Source organism: Equus przewalskii, chromosome 11, assembly GCF_037783145.1.
Source record: "Equus przewalskii isolate Varuska chromosome 11, EquPr2, whole genome shotgun sequence".
NCBI classification, from domain to species: Eukaryota; Metazoa; Chordata; class Mammalia; order Perissodactyla; family Equidae; genus Equus; species Equus przewalskii.
In genome coordinates, this window is record NC_091841.1 from 6,094,100 (window position 1) to 6,114,133 (window position 20,034).

The window sequence follows — 20,034 nt, forward strand, 5'->3', positions numbered from 1 at the left end:
TTATATTAACTACATAGTATAGAAGGAAAAATAGATATTTTAAAAATCAACACACACAAATAATTGTAAACTGCATTAAAGTGACATGAAATAAAAGTACAACAAAATGTGAGCAAATAATTGTGGGGATGCAGTTTACATTGGGAAGGTCAGAGAAGGTCTTTTGGGAAGAGAAAATTTTGAGTGGAGTCTTGAAAGGTAAGGGGACTGTGAACAGGAGGGATCATCTTTTAATTTTACTTAATGCCTCCTCAACGTTCAGATCAGGGCACACGTGATTTTCTGTGCAAGACTGAACCAAATTCTTCTCATAGCACCACGGACTTCTCCCTCAATGCACTTAACACAGGGACATTTTCCATGTGCCTGTGTGATTATTCAATTAACTCCTGTATTCCCACTCGACTGAAAGCTTTGTAACAGAATGATCTCAGTTCCTGGGATCTCCCAATTTCTGATTTCGTCTGCATGTCTGCACTTCGGTTTCAGGATATAATTCTGAATTTTTATAATACAATTCCTGTTGTTATTATTTATTTTTTCATAAGCTAGCCTAAATGAGTTTCTGTTTGTTACAAACAAGAAGTTTCCATAATATGGTATTTTTCTCTATAAAGACAGTGTTAACGTGAATGATACAGCTTCCATGGGCTTTGCAGACAAGCAAATCAGATTTCAAATCTGTCTTCTAGCATTTAACTGTTGTATCACCTTGGGCCAGTCTTTAAACACCTCTGAGCTCCAATTTCCTAATCTCCAACAGTATGATAATAATGCCTGCCTCAAGGGATATTGTAAGATTAATTAAATGAGTTGTAAATAAAGTATCTACACTGTCTTAGCAAATAGATGAGGCTCATAAAATGGTTAATGAGATGATAAGATAATTGTTAATGCATAATAAGAGAAAGGCAGAGGGGTTTTTATTTACCACATCCATTCAACAGAAACCCGTTGATGACTATTATGTACCAAATCTGTGTCTAGATGACCAGTGGCACAGTCACAACCAGGACAGAAGCCTGTTGCCAAGGTGCAAATCAGTTGACTCCACATGAGAATTACACAGAGATAGGAATTGAAATCAGTTCTATCCCCTGTTACAGAATTGCTGGCCCTTCTCTTCAACAGCCAGGGAGCAATGAAATTTAAGGACCCAAGCTTCTCTTTTTCTGTTATTTTCCTTCCTCTCATGATCCCATTTTATTCTGTGGGTTTTAAATAGTTATCAGAATGGTTAAACAGAGGAAGCAACCATCTAAACATTATTTCTAAAATTTTAATTTAAAGTAAGATGTATATATGAAAAAGAAAAAAGTGGCAGACTTGCCAAATGTTTTATAAGCAGTCCATATTGATCGGGGTATTTCCAATTTTCTTTTGTAGGGAGAAGCAGAAGAAATTATTTTAAAACAAAATGGCACTTCATAGGTCCCAAGACGATTTGCATTTGCAAAAGGAAGTTATAAAAGTGATTCCCTTTAAAATTCTTACATTTTAGTAAGGATGCAGGAGTTTTATTGGCTTGCTAAGATAAATCTAGGCCTGAAAGGACCCACTAAATTCAACACCTGTAAAGACGGAGCTAAGGGCTGGCCGCCAGGGTTCACTAACACTGGCCAGATGGGAACTCACACAGACAGCATGCAAAATGCCAGCCAAATGTCCAGGACAGAGATGTCAATCCTGTCTGCGACATCTAAAACATTCACTGAAATCGCTGCTATAGACAAGAAAGAAGATTCTTCACGTCCCCATGAGGATTGATAATCAGGGAAGGTGTTATTTTGAGCAAGTATCAGAGTTGAACCAACTCCCAGAAGTTAGAGAAGCAAAGGCGGGGGAAAAAATGCAGAAAACAACAAGAACAACAAAAATACCTTTATACAACACATATTGTAAACAGCCTTAACAAAATGCACTAAGAATAGCAAGGTCGAAGAAGGGCCTCGAAACAAATCTGTCAAGACTCAGGGTCATCAAGTTGCGATACAAAATTCCAAGAACATAAAATCAAAGTAACATATTGAGAGGGCTTCTGCCAGTCCACACTCTTCATCAAGAGGTAAAACAAAGTTAGCAAATCATCCTAGCATGGGTTTTACAAGGGAGAAAGAGAGTATGCAGTATGCATTGAGAGTTTATTTTCCAAGAGACAGGAAATTGTTTCCAAAATAAAATAAAATTATCCAAAAAAATTCTGAAAATAAACATTAAAAGAAAAATGTTTTCAATTCATTGTAGTTATTCTAGGTTTTTATAGGCCCACCTTTTCGAATGGATCCTTTGTAAGCTTATTTTAGCAAATCCTTTGCAATGTTTTAACGTGGAGTGAGTCATATTCAATTGCCATTGCACACTGACTTTTTGAAGAATCTTGTCTAAATACAACCCTTAGACACAGAGACCCTCATTTTTGCATAAGAAGTGTTTCTTCCTAGATCACAAAGTCATCAATTAAAAAATTATAGAAAATACAGTATAGGCACTTTTCCCACAAAAACTGAGGCATATGGTTATTAGTTTTCATACTACTCAATTCCTAGTTTAAAAATTCCATAGACAGTTGCATCTGAACTTGTCAGTTTGATTTCTTTTAACTGCAAGCAATTCCCCAATATTATAAGCTGTAGTTTACTTCAGTTCAAGTTTGTCCAGCTATGGTCATATTTATGCTTTGGCCATATCTGCTCTACAAAGTTGAGGAGATGGTTCTTCCCAATTAGAGAAGCTAGACACCACATTTTGTACACTTCTGACCATGCTGTTGGCACAACAATATTTCCTTCGGATGCATAGGTATGAACTTGGCAACTTTGGCCCAAGTAACCATATATTATTTTAATGATCAATTCAATAACTACCACCTCCCAATGGCCTAAATCTCTAATCAGCATATGAATAATTATAGACCATGGTGAACTCCTTTGTTTTTGCAACTGAGGCCCCTCTGAGTTAAACAAGCACTTGGGCATGTTAACCCTTTCAGATGCACTCGTGGTTTTAATACACTGTTAGTGAGCCAACAATTATTTACCAGACTATGTGCTAGAAGATGAATATGCAAGATGAATCAGACAAAGTCTCTGTGTCTAATGGCTTCAGAGAAATTTGCGGAGAAATGTAAAATTGCAATCAGTTCTAGGACAGATGTATATGCAAAGTGCTATGAGACTATTGAGACACAAATGGATCAGAACAAAGACACAGTGAAGGTTGAGGCTCCCAACTGGACAACATGGCTTGGGAAAATATTGCTCTTTCATTAAGCCATATGATCCTGGCTCATAGAATTCACTATTAGGTAGGTAGGGGGAGGAGAGGGAGAGATAGAGGTATGGGATTAAGAAACATAGAAATATAGAAGTATGACTTAGAAACATGTCTAGAAATCTAAGAACCTTATATTGACAAGAATATGGGTGTGGCTTTTGGCTCATGGGATCAAATAGCTTTCTAAGAGAGTTGTATTGTCAAAGAAACTACCATGTCCAAACTAAAAAATATCTATGACTAAGACATAACGCAACCCTTAGGACTCAACCAATAGGAAATAAGATGAGGAACGGCTCATTTTCAAAGGAGGTCAAATTCTTTAATACTCATTTCTGATATGGTTGTGGAAGATAACAGAAAAGGCACTCTCAGGAATGCAGAGTCAAGGACTCCAACAAGACAGCAACATTGAAGCCTAATCAAAGGACATTAAGGGCCTTCTTAGTGTCTGTCCAATAGGATTTCAGGAATTCCTAACAGGTAGTGAGCACCAGGCAGACAACCACACGATTCTGCTCTGCATCATCACCCTTCTTCTTCTAGCTGAACACAGTTCTTTGCATTTAAGGGCTTCTGAGATTAGATTGGGCCCATTCAGAAAATCCAAGATAATCTCTCTATTTTAATGTTTGCAATCTTAATTTCATCTGAAAATCTCTTATGCCATGTAACATAACATTTTCACAGGTTCCAGAGATTAGCACAGGGATATATTTGGTGAGTAGGAGGGGGATGGAGTGAGAAACGGACACACCTAGCCTACAATACCAGTAATCTTGAACTTTGTGCTTGATGACACATGCCTGGATGGGAGTTTTGGCTTGTCTCCCTTGAGGAGAGAGAGAGAGACAGAGAGACAGAGAGAGAGAGACAGAGAGAGAGACAGGGAGAGAGAGAGAGAGTAATATGTTGCTAGCAGGAGGAATAGCAAGCTGTATATAAGGTCAGAAATGTTGGTGACTAGGTATAATGAAAAATAGTCTGCTTTTTTGGTCACCAATTATAGCAGGGAGCCCCTGCTGACCCATAATGGATTGATTTTAAGCCATAGAATTTAGGATTTTTTAAAATTACAGTAGGTTGAATAACTTAGCCAATTATAGCTTGTATAGTAGATGTGCAACAAATATTTGTGTATGGAACACTGCTATGTCTGGCAATGGTGTGCTAGTTTTCCCCACATGCATGTCTGACTTTTCCAATAAAAGGAGACCTTCTTTAAAAAAAAATAGTGAAAAGACAATTTAGTATCCATAAGTATAAAGTTCAATATTAGTCTCTACCTCACACAATACACAAGAAGCAATTTCACGTAAATAGAGACCTAGACTTGAAAGGCAGAATGATAAAACACATGTAAGATAATATAGGGAAATATTTTCATGACCTTGGGAGAAGACTTTATTAAACTAGACGCAAAAAGCATTAACCATAAAAGAAAATTTGATAAATTTGATGATTAAAATGAAGAAGTTCTGGGGCTGGCCCTGTGGCTGAGTGGTTAAGTTTCCGCACTCCACTTCAGTAGCCCACGGTTTTGCTGGTTCGGATCCTGGGCATGGACATGGCACCACTCATCAAGTCATGCTGTGGTGGCGTCCCACATAGCATAACCATAAGGACGTACAACTAGAATGTGCAACTATGTACTGGGGGGTTATGGGGAGAAGAAGAAGAAGAAAAAAAGAAGATTGACAACTGCTCAAGTGCCAGTCTTTTAAAAAAAATGAAGTTCTGTTCACAAAAAGATATCATAAAGAGAGTGAAAATCAAGTAGTAAACTGAGAGAAGACACTCGCAACACATATAATCATAAGACACGATAGAACAAACAGAAGATAAGAAGATTCAGTAGGAAATTGACAATGACTTTAATAAGCACTTTTCAAAAGAAAAAACATCCAAATAACTAATAAACTTATGAAAGAGGCTCTAATAATTAGCACTCAGCATAACATAAATGAAACCAAAAGGATATATCATTACCCCTTCACAAGATTGCCTAAAACTAAAAAGTTTAATGAGGAGGTGGACTAAGGGTAATTCTTATTCATTGCTTATGGGAATGAGAATCATATAACAATTTTTGATAATGAATGAGAAGCTCTTATTATGTGGCCACAAAAGTTTCTAAATAAATATTTGTTGTGATGGTGGTAGTGATTGTTATTATTATACCCTTCCTGACCCTCAGGGATAGGATTAGTCTTATTTATATTCAATATTCATTCATTAATTTCCTACTCTGTGCCATAAACCATATTAGACTCTGAAGATACAGAGCTGGATGAGAAACAGTTACAATTCCTGTGCCCAAATTGCTTACTGTTTAATGGGTTTAGTCATTTGTTTCTTTTTGACTTCAACTTTCTCCATATAAATTCATATCATAAAAATATGTAGAGCCAGCCCTGATGGTCTAGTGTTTAAAGTTGTGCATGCTCTGCTTTGGCTTCCTAAGTTTGTTTCCCGGGTGTAGAAGTACACCACTCATCTGTCAGTAGCCATGCTGTGGCAGTGGCTCATACAGAAGAAACAGAAGAACTTACAACTATACAAAACTGTGTACTGGTGCTTTGAGGGGAGAAAAAGAAGAGAAAAAAGGAAGAATATTGGCAAAAAATGTTAGCTTAGGGTGAATCTTCCCAAAAAAATTAATATCTATAATTTATTGAATACTTAATATATGGCAGGAAAACAGTGGGGATATTAGCCAAAACAAAGATTCTGGAGAAGTATAAATGTTTAAGAATTTGTATCACGTTTTTCCACATTCCTATCATGCTTTATTCTGAAGTCCCAGGTGTCCTTTTTGAGGAACAGTTCATTTAATACCCAGCAGGCATAGCAGAAAGAAGGAAAATCAGAAGTGAGGAGATTTGCTAAGTCTCTACAAGATTACTCTCCATCCTGTACCGAATGCTACTGTGTTATTAATCAGGGTGCTATATTTACCTCTTTAAGTGCCTCATTTATCATCAGGCAATGAATTTCAACATCCTTTGAATTTTAATGATGGGAGGAAAGAAAACTCCAAATACTTTGAGATCACTTCTTCAATCTCCTCATTTGAAAAATAAGAAAGCTGAAGCAGAAAGAGGCTACGGGAAAGGCCTAACAACACACAAGTGGAAAGCAACTATGTTTACACTCTTTCTATTCCTTTTGTGTTCATTTTTGAAAAATTGTAGGAATTATCCCATGTATCCCCTGAAATTTCAAAGATATCTCCTGGTTGAGCAGAAGTCTCTGGTAACAGAATCAGATAACAGATTCATTTCTAAGCTCTATAGCTGACAGAGTTATTAAAAATTAACTTTAAGGGTCTATAATCAGATATGATAACGCACTTTTGGTTTTACTATCAACATATCATCTTAGAGGTAAAAAAGTAACACTGGCAAACTGATTCCAATACCCCTTTGTCAATAGCAGCAATTACATTGAAGTACTCTTTATAAATGAAATAGAGATGGCATATTCCAAATAAGTAAGGTTTTGGGTATTTGGGGGATCTAACCAAAGAGGAAAAGGAATCTTCTCTTTAACAGCAAGAGAAGAATAATATCAAAGAACAAATCAACAGGTGGCCAAGACGAGGCATACTCACATCTGCAGCCTGGGTTCCTTTCCTGGTCAGGGACTCACAAAACCCATCTGCCAGTTACCATGCTGTTGTAGCTGTGTGTTGCTGTGATGCTGAAAGCTAGGCCACTGGTAGTTCAAATACCAGCAGGGTCACCAAAGGTGGACAAGTTTCAATGGAGCTTCCAGACAAAGACAGACTAGGAAAAAGGACCCAGCCACCCACTTCCAAAAAAATTGGCCATGACCTTAAATGACACATTAGACCTGAAGGACTTAATAGATATCTACAGAACATTCCAACCCCAAACTGCACAATACATTTTCTTTTTGAGTGCACATGGAACATTCTCCAGGATAGATCTATCACAGGATAGATCAGGCCACTAAACAAGACTCAACAAATTTAAGAAGATTGAAATAATATCAAGCATCTTTTCCAACCACAACAGTCTGAAAGCAGAATGCAACTATAAGAAGAAAACTGGAAAAGTCACAAATGTATGGTGATTAAACAAAACGTTGCTGAACAACTATTGTGTCAATGAAGAAATAAAAAGAGAAATCAAAACTAACTGGAGACAAATGAAAATGAAAATACAACATACTAAAATCTATGGGATACAGCAAAAGCATTACTAAGAGAGAGGTTTATAGCAATCTGGGCCTACATCAAGAAACAAGAAAAATCTCAAATAGTCAATCTAAAGGGCCAGCCTTGTGGCATAGTGGTTAAGTTCATGTGCTCCAATTTGGTGGCCCAGTGTTCACTGGTTCAGATCCAGGGTGAGGACTTACACACCGCTCATCAAGCCATGCTATGGTGGCATCCCACATAAAAGAACTAGAAGGAATTACAGCTAGGATGCACAACTATGTACTGGGGCTTTGGGTAGGAAAACAAAAAGAGGAAGATTGGCAACAGATGTTAGCTCATGGCCAATCTTCTTCACCAAAAAGCATACCTTGAAAAAATAGATAAATAAGCAATCTAAAATTACAGCTAAAGGAATTTAAAAAAGCAGAATGAATGAAATTCAAAATAAGTATTTGGTTGGAAATAATAAAGATCAGAGCAGAAATAAGTGAAATACAGACTAAAAAGACAAAGGAAAAGATCAATGAGACTAAGAGCTGGTTCCTAGAAAAGGCAAACAAAATTGACAAAGCTTTAGCTAGATTCACTAAGAAAAAAAGAGAGAAGTCTCAAATAAATAAAATCAGAAATGAAAGAGGAGAAATTCCAATAGACACCACAGAAACACAAAGGATTATAAGAGAGTACTATGAAAAGCTGTAAACCAACATGTTGGATAATCTAGAAGAAATGGATAAATTCTTAGAATTATACAACCTTCCAAAACTGAATCAAAAAGAAATAGAGAATACGAATAGACAAATCTCTAGTAAGGAGATGAAAACAGTAATCAATATCCTCCCAAGGGGAGAGGGCTGTCAACATCATGGTGGAGTGAGCTCCTCCCCTAGTCTCTCTCCCCAAGATACAATGAAAAGGAAAACCATAAACCAACAGAAGATATTCATACAACACAATAGATGGCTGAGAGATCCACACAGGCATATGTCTGAAAGTGGGTGGTACTGGACTCCCCTGGGAAGCATGAGAATGAGTTAAGCATATCTCCTCTCCCTCCTCAAGAGGAGTGGGAGCTATCTAGGGTGTGGGACCTCGCACGGAGGCTGGCAACTGGCTCTGAGAGGCGAAGGTGGAAGAGGCATCCTTCCATAGGAATGTTTGCACTTTCAGAGTTGCCTCCCAGCCTGTGGGAATGCTCCAGTGAGCCAGCTCAGTAATCATGAGGGCATCCACACAAGGCCAAGCAGCCCAGGCAGGCAGGCAGGCAGGCAGTGAGTTCAGAGCAGCAGCACACAGGATCACACACATTAAAGAAAGCACCCCTCTCCCCACTCAGTGCACCAGCTCATCCCATTGCACAGAGCAGGGTATCCCCACCACAGCACCTGCTCCTATATGTGTAAAGCAGTAGTGGCCAATGGGCAAACGCAGAAGGGCCCTGTTGCTTCAGCTTCCAACAGACAGGCACATCTGCCAGGGGTTACAGAATGCTCAGAAAACACAGCTCTTGCTGCATCCAGTGGTTGCAGGTGGAATCTGCAATCAGATACTACTACTGTGTGATGGCAAAGGTCCACGCAATCAAATAGCACAAAGAAGTATATTAACCCTCCTGACCAGAAAGAAAATGACAAGTGCCCAGAAATCAATCCTGAAGTCAGAAATTTACAATCTAAGTGACACAGAATTCAAAATAGTCATCATAAAGAAACTCAACAAGTTACAAGAAGACACAGAAAGACAGTTCAATGATCTCAGGAATAAAATTAATGAACAGAGGGAATTCTCCACAAAAGAGATTGAAATTATAAAAAAAATCAGAAATGTTGAGGATGAAAACACAATGAAGGAGACAAAGAAAAACTTGGAATCCTTAAAAAGAAGAGCTGATGTAATGGAGAACATAATCAGTAATTTAGAGGACAGAAATATAGAAATGACACAGATGGAGGAGGAGTGAGAACAAAGACTAAAAAGAAATGAGGAAATTCTCCAAGAAACATCCAACTCAATTAGAAAATCCACCGTAAAGAGTATAGGTATTCCAGAGGGAGAAGAGAAGGAGAAAGGAGCAGAGCTTGTTCAAAGAGATAATAGCTGGGAAATTTGAAAACCTGGGGAAGGATATGAATTACACGTAAATGAAGCTAATATAACTCTTAATAACATCAATGTAAAAAGACCTTCTCCAAGGCATATATTAGTAGAACTGGCAAAAGTCAACAACAAAGAAAAAATATTAAGGACAACAAGAAAGAAGAAAATAATACACAAAGGAATTCCTACCAGTCTTTCAGTGGATTTCTCCATAGAAACCTTACAGGCTAGGAGAGAGTGAAATGATATATGCAAAGTTCTGAAAGACAAACTCTTTCATATATTCCAAGAATACTCTATACAGTGAAACGATCCTTCACAGACAATGGAGAAATAAAAGTTTTCCCAGATAAACAAAAGCTGAGAGAGTACATCATGACAAGATCCCCCCCCCGACAATAAATGGTCAAGAAGGCCCTCATATGTGAAAAAAAGAAAGAGTTTGCAAAGCCTTGAGCAAGGTGATAAACAAGCAGACAAAATCATAAAATTGCAGCTCTCTATTAGAACAGGTTAGCAAACACTTATTAAAGATAAAGGGAAGGAAAGCATCAAAAATAACTATAATCACTTTATTTTAATCACAAACTCGCAACACAAAACAGAATTAGTTGTGACAATAATAACTCAGACTGGGAAGAAGAAAGGGATGGAAATTGCTCAGACTAAGGAAGTAAGAGGCTATCAGAAAATGGACTATCTAATCTATGAGAGCTTTTATACAGACCTCACAGTAAACGCTAAACAAAAAATCAGAACATAGGAACAAATAATAAATAAAGAAAAAGCCATCTTAAAGAAATATAAAACTGAATTGACAGTTGTAAATACATGGGACGACAAACAAGGGAAATATAGAACAACTGGAAAATGAGTGATAAAATGGCAATAATAAGCCTTTAGATATCAATAATCACTCTAAATGTAAATGGATTGAATTCTCCAATCAAAAGATGTAGATGGGCTGGATGGATTAAAAAACAAGACTCAATAATATGCTCCCTCCAAGAAACACATCTCAGCTCTAAAGACAAGCACAGGGGCAGGCCTGGTGTCACAGTGGTTAAGTTCACATGTTCCACTTCTCGGCGGCCAGGGGTTTGCCATTTTGGATCCCGGGTGCAGACATGGCATCGCTTGGCAAAAGCCATTCTGTGGTAGGCATCCCATGTATCAAGTAGAGGAAGAAGGGCATGGATGTTAGCTCAGGGCCAGTCTTCCTCAGCAAAAAGAGGAGGATTACAGTAGTTAGCTCAGGGCTAATCTTCCACAAAAAAAAAAAAAAAAAAAAGACAAGCACAGATTCAGAGTGAAGAGATGGAAGACAATACTCCAAGCTTAAGGCAAACAAAAGAAAGCAGGTGTTGCTATGCTTATATCAGACAAAGTCGACTTCAAGATGAAAAAGGCAATGAAAGACATAGAGGAGCAGCATATAATGATTAAAGGGCTGCGCCACCAAGAGGACATAACACTTATAAATATATATGCACCTAGCACAGTAGCACCAAAGTGCTTAAAGTAACTTTAACTGGCCTAAAAGGAGAAATTAACAGCAATATAATAATAGTAAGGGACTTCAACCCCCGGTTTATATCAATAGACAGATCATCCAAACAGAAAGTCAACAGGGAAATATTGTAATTAAATGAAAAACTAGATCAGATGGCGTTAATAGATATATGTAGAACACTCCATCCAAAATCAGCAGAATACACATTCTACTCAAGTGCACATGGATCATTCTCACAGATAGACCACATGTTTGGAAACAAGACAAGCCTAAATAATTTTGAGAAGATTGAAATCATATCAAGCATCTTTTCTGACCATAATGAAGGACATTAGATGTTAACTATAAGAAAAAAGCTGAGAGAGACAAATATATGTAGACTAAACAACATGCTACAGAACAACAAATAGATCAATGGAGAAATTAAAAGAGAAATCAAAAAATACCTGGAGAGACATGAAAATGAAAATAAACCATACCAACTCATATGGGATGCAGCAAAAGCAGTCCTAAGAGGGAAATTCATAGCAATACAGGCACAACTTAGCAAAGAAGACTCCCAAACAAGTAATGTTAAACTACACCTAACATAATTAGAAAAAAATGAAGAAACAAAGTCCAAAGTCAACAGAAGGAGGGAAATAATAAATATTTGATCAGAGATAAATGAAATCAAAACAAAAAAGCAGTACAAAGTATCAATGAAACTAAGTGCTGGTTCTTTGAGAAGATAGACAAAATTGACAAACACTTACCCAGACTCACTAAGACAAATTAGAGAAGCCTCAAATAAATAAATTTAGAAGTGAAAGAGGATACAACAGATACCACAGAAATAAAAAGAATTCTAAGAAAATAATATGAAAAACTTTATGAGAACAAATTGGGCAATCTAGAACTTCCCAAAACTGAACCAAGAAGAAAGAGAGAATCTGAATAAACCTATCACAAGCAAAGAAACTGAAACAGTTATCAAAAACCTCTCAAAAAATAAAAGTCCAAGACAAGATGGCTTCTCTGGAGAAGTCTACCAAACATTCAAAAAAGATTTAATACCTAGTCTTTTCAAACTCTTCCAGAAAATTGAAGAAGACAGAACACTTCCTAACTCATTCTGCGAAGCCATCATCACCCTGATCCCAAAGCTAGACAAGGACAATGCAGAGAAGGGAAATTACAGGCCAATGTCTCTGATGAATATAGATGCAAAAGTCCTCAACAAAACATTAGCAAACTGAATAGAGCAATATATTAATAGGATCTTCTACCATGATCAAGTGGGATTTATACCAGGGATGCAGAGATAGTTCAACATCAGCAAATCAATCAATGGGATATGTCACATTAAGAAAATGAGTAATAGGGGCTGGCCCTGTGGCCGAGTGGTTAAGTTCGTGTGCTCCGCTGCAGGTGGCCCAGTGTTTCTTTGGTTTGAATCCTGGGCGCAGACATGGCACTGCTCATCAAACCACGCTGAGGCAGCGTCCCACATGCCACAACTAGAAGGACCCACAACAAAGAATATACAACTATGTACTGGGGGGCTTTGGGGAGAAAAAGGAAAAAAAAATAAAATAAAATCTTAAAAAAAAAAGAAAGTGAGTAATAAAAACCACATAACCATCTCAATAGATGCAGAGAAAGTATTTGACAAGATCCAACATCCATTTTTGATAAAATCTTTCATTAAAATGGGTCGAGAAGGAAAGTCCCTCAACATAATAAAGGCCATATAAGACAACCCCATAGCCAACATCATGCCTAATGCTGAAAAACTGAAAGCCATCCCTCTGAGAACAAGAACAAGACAAGATTGCCCATTCTCACCCCTCTTATTCAAGATAGTACTGAAAGTTTTTACCAGAGCAATTAGGCAACAAAAAGAAATAAAAATTATCCAAATTGGAAATGAAGAAGTAAAACTCTTGTCCTTTACAGAAAACATGATTCTAAATATAGAAAAGCCCAAAGAATGCATCACAAAACTATTAGAAATAATCGACAACTTCAGAAAAGTTTCAGGGTACAAAATCAACTTATAAAGATCAATTGCATTTCTATATTCTAATAATGAACTAACAGAAAGAGCTCAATAATACAATCCCATTTACAATAGAAAGAAAAAGAATAAAATATCTAGGAATAAATTTAACCAAGGAGGTGAAAGACCTAAACAATGAAAAGTATAAGATATTATTGAAAGAAATTAATGGTGATATAAAGAAATGGTATGATATTCTATGCATTTGGACTGGAGGAATAAACATAGTTAAAATGTCCATACTACCCAAAGCAATGTACAGATTCAACGCAATACCAATCAGAATCCCAATGGCATTGTTCACTGAAATAGAAAAAGAATGCTAAAATTCATATGGGGCAACAAAAGACCCTGAATAGCTAAAGCAATCCTGATAAAAAAGAACAAACCTGGAGGCATCACAATCACTGACTTCAAAATATACTACAAAGCTATAGTAATGAAAACAGCATGGTACTGGCAAAAAAACAGACATACAAATCAATGGAACAGAATTGAAAGCCCAGAAATAAACCCACACATATATGGACAGCAAATCTTTGAAAAAGGAGTCAAGAACATACAATAGATAAAGGAAAGTCTCTTCAATAAATGGTATTGAGAAAACTGTACAGCAGCATGCAAAAGAATTATCTTTTGCCATACACAAAAATTAACTCAAAATGGATTAAAGACTTGAAGGTAAGACATGAAACCACAAAACTCCTATAAGAAAATATAGGCAGTACACTCTGTGACATCAGTCTTAGAAGCAGCTTTTTGAATACCATGTCTACTCGGTCAAGGGAAACAAAAGAAAAAATAAATGGGATTTCATCAGACTAAAGAGCTTCTGCAAGGCAAAGGAAACCAGGAACAGAATGAAATGACAACCCACCAACTGGGAGACGATATTCGCAAATCATATCTGAAAGGGGTTAATCTCCAAAATATATAAAGAATCACACAACTCAACAACAATAAAACCAATAACCTGATCAAAAAATGGGCAGAGGATATGAATGTACAGTTTTCCAATGAAGACAGATGGATGGCCAACAGGCACATGAAAAGATGTTCAAAATCACTAATCATTAGGGTAATGCAAATCAAAACTACAACGATCTATCACCTTACACCCGTTAGAATGGCTATAACCAGTAAGACAAAAAGTAACAAATGTTGGAGAGGATGTAGAGAAAATGGAACGCTCATTCACTGCTACTGGGAATGAAAAGTGGTGCAGCCATTACGGCAAACAGTATGGAAAGTTCTCAAAAAATTAAAAATAGAAATACCATACCACCCAGCTATCCCACTACTGTGTATTTATCCAAAGAACTCGAAATCAGTAATTCAAAGAAATTTATGTACCCCTATGTTCATTGCAGCATTATTCACTCTAGCCAAGACATGGAAGCAACCCAAGTGCCCATCAACTGATGAATGGATAAAGAAGATGTGGTATATATATATATGCACACACACACACATTGGAATGCTACTTAGCCATAAAAAAAAGACAAAATTGTCCAATTTGGAACAAGATGGATGGACCTTGAGGGTATGATGCTGAACGAAATAAGCCAGGCCGAGAAAGACAAATGTCACATGATTTCACACCTCTGTGGAAGATAAACCAACATGTGAAGAGAGTAGATTAGTGGTTACCAGAGGGGATGGGTGTTGGGACATAAACATAACTGGTAAAGGGAACATATATACATGGTGACTAACAAATAATCGTGTACAACTAAAATTTCACAATGTTATATACTGTTACGACCTCAATAAAAAATTTTTTCAAAAAAACCTCCCCAAAAGCACAAGTCCAGAACCAGAGGTCTTTCTCATTGAATTCTACCAAACATTAAAAATAGATTTAAATCCTACGTTTTTCAAACCTTTCAAAAAATTGAAGAGGAGGTTATGCTTCCTAAATCATTTTATGAGACCAATATTACCCTGATATCAAAGCCAGACAAGGACAAAACAAGAAAAATTACAGGCCAAAATCAGTGATGAACATGCGAAATTCCTCAACAGCATATTAGCAAATCATATACAATACTTTAAAAGGACGATACACCATGATCAAGTAGCATTTATTCCAGAGATGCAGGGATGGTTCAACATCCACAAATCAACCAACATGATACGCCACATTAACAAAATGGAGAATAAAAATCACATAATCATTTCAATAGATTCAGAGAAAGCATTCAACAAGATTCAGGGTCCAATTATGATAAAAACGCTCAATAAAATGAGTATAGAAGGAGAGCACCTCAACATAATAAAGGCCATATATTACAAACCCACAGCTAACATTACACTCAATGGTGAAGAACTGAAAACTATCCCTCTAACAACAGGAACAAGACTAAGATGCCCACTCTTGCCACTTTTATTCAACATATTATTGGAAGTCCTAGCCAGAGAAATTAGGCAAGAAAAAGAATAAAAGGGATCTAAACTGAGAAAGAAGACGTAAAACTGTCACTATTTTCAGATGACATGATTTTACATATAGAAAACTCTAAGGAATCTACAAAAAAACTATTATAAATAATCAGTGACTACAGTAAAATTGCAGGGTACAAAATCAACATACAAAAAATCAGTTGTGTTTCTATACACTAACAACAAACTAGCAGAAAGAGAAATCAAGAATACAATCTCATTTATAATCCCAACAACAAGAATACAATACCTAGGAATAAGTTTAATCAAGGAGGTGAAGACCTGTACACTGAAAACCATAAAACATTGTCGAAAAAAATAGAAGATGCAAAGAAGTGGGAAGATATTCTGTGCTCTTGGATTGGAAGAAGTAACATAGTTAAAATGTCCGTATTACTTAATGTAATCTACAGATTTGATGCAATTGCTATCAAAGTCCCAACAACTTTTTTCATGGAAATAGAACAAAGAATCCTAAAATTTATATGGAACAACAAAAGATCCCAAATAGCCAAAGCAATCTTGAGAAAAAAGAACACAGCTGGATGCATCACACTTCCTGATTTCAAAGTATACTACAAAGCTAAAGTAATCAAAACAGCATGGTACTAGAAGGAAAACAGACACACAGATCAATGGAACAGAAGTGAAAACCCCAAAATAAACCTACACATGTGTGGACAGCTAATTTTTGACAAAGGAGACAGGTATATACAATGCAGAAAGGAAAGACTCTTCAATAAGTGGTGTTGGGACAACTACACAGCCACAGGCAAAAGAGTGAAATTAGACCACTATTTTACCTCATACACAAAAATTAACTCAAAATGGATTAAAGAATTGAATGTAAGACCTGAAAGCACAAGACACCTAGAAGAAATCATAGACAGTATGCTCTTTCACCTTGGCCTTAGCAGTATCTTTTTGAATATGTCTCCTCAGGCAAGCAAAACAACAACAACAAAATTAACAAGAGGGACTACATCAAACTGAAAATCTTCTGCATGGCAAAAGAATCCATCAACAGAATGAAAAGACAATCTACCAATTGGGAGAAGATTGAAAATTATATATCGAATAAGAGGTTAATATCCAAAATGTATAAAGAACTCATACAACTCAACAACAAAACCAAACAACTCAAGTAAAAAAAATTGGCAGAGGATATGAACAGACATTTTTCCAAAGAAGATATACAGATGGTCAACAGGCACATGAAAGGATGTTCGGCATTAATAATTACTAGGGAAATGCAAATCAAAACCACAATGAAATATCACCTCACATCTGTCAGAGTGGCTATTACTAAAAAGATAAGAAATAACCAGTGTTGGAGAGGATGTGGGAGAAAAAGGAAAACTCATACACTGCTCGTGGGAATGTAAACTGGTGCAACAATTATTGAAAACAGGATGGAAATTCCTCAAAAAATTAAAAATAGACCTACTATATGATCCAGCCATTTCACCTCTGGGTATTTATCAAAAAACACAAAAATGCTAATTTGAAAAGATATATGTGCCTCTATGTTCATTACAGCATTATTCACAATAGCCAAGACTTGGAAACAACCAAAGTGTCCATAAATGGATGAAAGGATAAGGAAAATGTGGTATGGAATGAAATGGAATACTACTCAGCCATAAAAAATGAAAGCTTGGCATTTGTGAACAACATGGATGGACCTTGAGAGTATTATGCTAAGTGAAATTAGTCAGATGGAGAAAGTCAAATACTGTACAATTTCAGTCATATGAGGAAGATACAACAACAGCAGCAACAAACACATAGATACAGAGAAAAGATTGGTGGTTACTAGAGGGGAAGGAGTTGGGGGGAGGGCAAAAAGGGTTAAGGGGCACATGTGTAAGGTGACGGATGGAAACTAGACTTTCGGTGGTGAACATGAGGCAGTCTGTACAGAAGTCAAAATATAATGATCTATACCTGAGAGTTATATAACGTTACAAACCAATGTGACCTCAATAAAAAAAAATGACCATGAAAACCCTATAATAGCAGCAGAGCATTGTCTACTATAGTGCCAGAAGGTGAGAAGATGGCACAGAAAAGATCAGGCAGGGTCCTGCTCTGCTGTACGGGGTCACTAGAAGTTGGAATCAACATGGTGGTACTAACAACAAACCAATCAACAAACTCTACCTGACACTGCACAGTATCTGGATGAAACAAGTATAGCCCACAAAACCAGCTTAATAACTTGGCTTTTCCTTATAAGAAGCACCAGACCTACATTAGTAAAATGCAAACATTCTTCCCAAGGTATGACATTCTGTAGCAAAAAACTAGGCTAGAGCCACGTGGATATGAAAAGTCAAGACTTAAAATATGCAGCAGATTCTAATGAAGTTGAAGAATTTTAAGACAAAATGTTTATTGTGACCACAGCACAATTATATAAAGTTTCTGAAATAATTTTGCTCTCACATTTGACCATGCTCGACAGTTCCTGTCCTCAGTGAACTGATCAACTACTGGGAGTAGCTAGGCAGAATAGCAGGGGAGTTAAGTGTATAATCTCTACAGCTAGGAAGCCTAGTTTCAAATCCCAGTCTTCACTTCCTAGCTATGAATATTAAAGTTACTTAATCTCTAGCTGAATCATTTATCTTTAAAACAGGGACATTAAAAATAATTATCTGGTTACCATTTAAACCGGGATGATTTAATTTATTTAATGCTTTTAGTAGAGTCCTGGAAGGTTGTTAAGTATAATCAGTATTGTTATCAACTAAAACTCTTGTGCAGGAAAGAGAGAGATGAACCAAGTAATTAATAATAACATGATAAGGATAATTAAGGGTGTGTTTTGTCATTTTTACTTCTCATATCCGTTTTCACAAATATGCTTTGTCTGCAGAGTCATGGTTTAAAAGATTCAAAAAATCAAGATTAAAATAATATAATATCCACTCACGATATCCCCTTTTCTCAACCTTTCCAAAGCTGAAATGGAGCTGTAGTCAACAGCCTCAAGCAAGTTAACTTTTTAGAAGTTTTCCAGGTCAAGAAACTGAGTACATATTTCATAGATCTGATTCCCTGGTGCCTGTATATGGAAACAGAAAGGAGTAGAGCAGAGCAGACAAGAAATCTGTTTGAATTTCTTTAGAGTGTGAGAAAACTTGAGAAACTGGAGAGAAATATACTACAGCCTCAAAAAAACTATAGGAATTTATAGACATCTGGTTTTGCCATATTTTTAATACGATTGTTAGTCATGGATCTAAACCAATAAACTCCCAGAGAGATTAAACAGCTTTGCAGCCAGATGCTGTAGCTCAGTGCTTGGCATGTACGAATTTGATGAAGTTACCAACTTTAAAGTGAGCAGGGGAGTTTGCAAGTGTTCCTTAGCACCCAGAGACAAAAACAGGGACAGTGTGAGCATTTCAATGCCTGTGTGTGTGAGTTTGTGTGTGTATCTGGGGCAAGGAAGTTAAATTTGTCCTTTACCTGCACAGTGTTCTGTATCCTTAGACTAATGGGTATTACAAACTTGTAGCTAACAAAGGAGCCACAGGAGAAAATTAGGGGATTCCCCGAGGAACAGAACAAATACATGCTTGAAAAGGACAGGGTTCCCAACTCATATATCATGTTGGTTTGTTCAAGTTTATTTTCCTGAAATACAGCTGTCTATGACCACTGGCCATGCTTCACATTATATTAATTAACACATCTTATTTCCAAAATAACATTTATAGTCCCTCACTATGTGTCTAATGTTTCATAAACAGCATAGTGTGAGAGAAGTCAGTGAAAACATAAGCCAATGAGAAGACATGAGAATGGAAAACAGAAGAGGTTGTTCAAATCATGCCTTTAGGCTAGAGTTGATGGCCTTTGAGGCCAGTAACGCAGCCTTGATTTGAAAATTCTTAGCAGAGTATAATGACGTATAACGTCATTATATCCTTCAGAGGCTCTCACTGCTATCCTTGTCTGGTGTCTCTCCACGTCATCAACTACACAGTACGAAAAAGATGTAGCACCATTATTTGATAATGGTGATGACAATGGTGTGTGTTATACAGTACATATAATTATGAAAAAACTTATTATTGGTACTTTCAGAGCCATTGATTAACTTATGCCATCAACAATATTTTCCCTAGCGTCTTTGTGTTACTTGCTTATTTCTTAATGTTGGAGGACCTTTCTCGGTGGGCCACATATGTAACATTTCTCTTAAGCTGTATTATATCGGATTAACTTTTATTACATTTTGGTGATGGCATAGAATAAGGAGGTATACTAAGTTTGATCATTTTCAAATTCATAGTTCTTAGTATGGTGGTTTAAATCCAAATTTTTGTAACTTTCTGTATTGAAATAGACCACAGACTGGAATAGCATGTGTTTTTCTTCTGGAAGAAATTCTGATACATATCCTAAAGATTCCAGGGGAGAGAATGTGTAAATTATACAAAGAATCTGGAAGCTTTTTGAGAGAAAAGA

At 36.6% G+C, this 20,034-nt stretch overlaps 1 protein-coding gene across 10 annotated transcripts in view; it reads right to left on the bottom strand.

Annotated features, from left to right (window-relative positions):
- Window positions 1–20,034, bottom strand: part of LRRC4C (leucine rich repeat containing 4C) — a 1,166,764-nt gene that overhangs the window by 228,457 nt on the left and 918,273 nt on the right. The gene's annotated exons all lie outside the window — the stretch shown is intronic.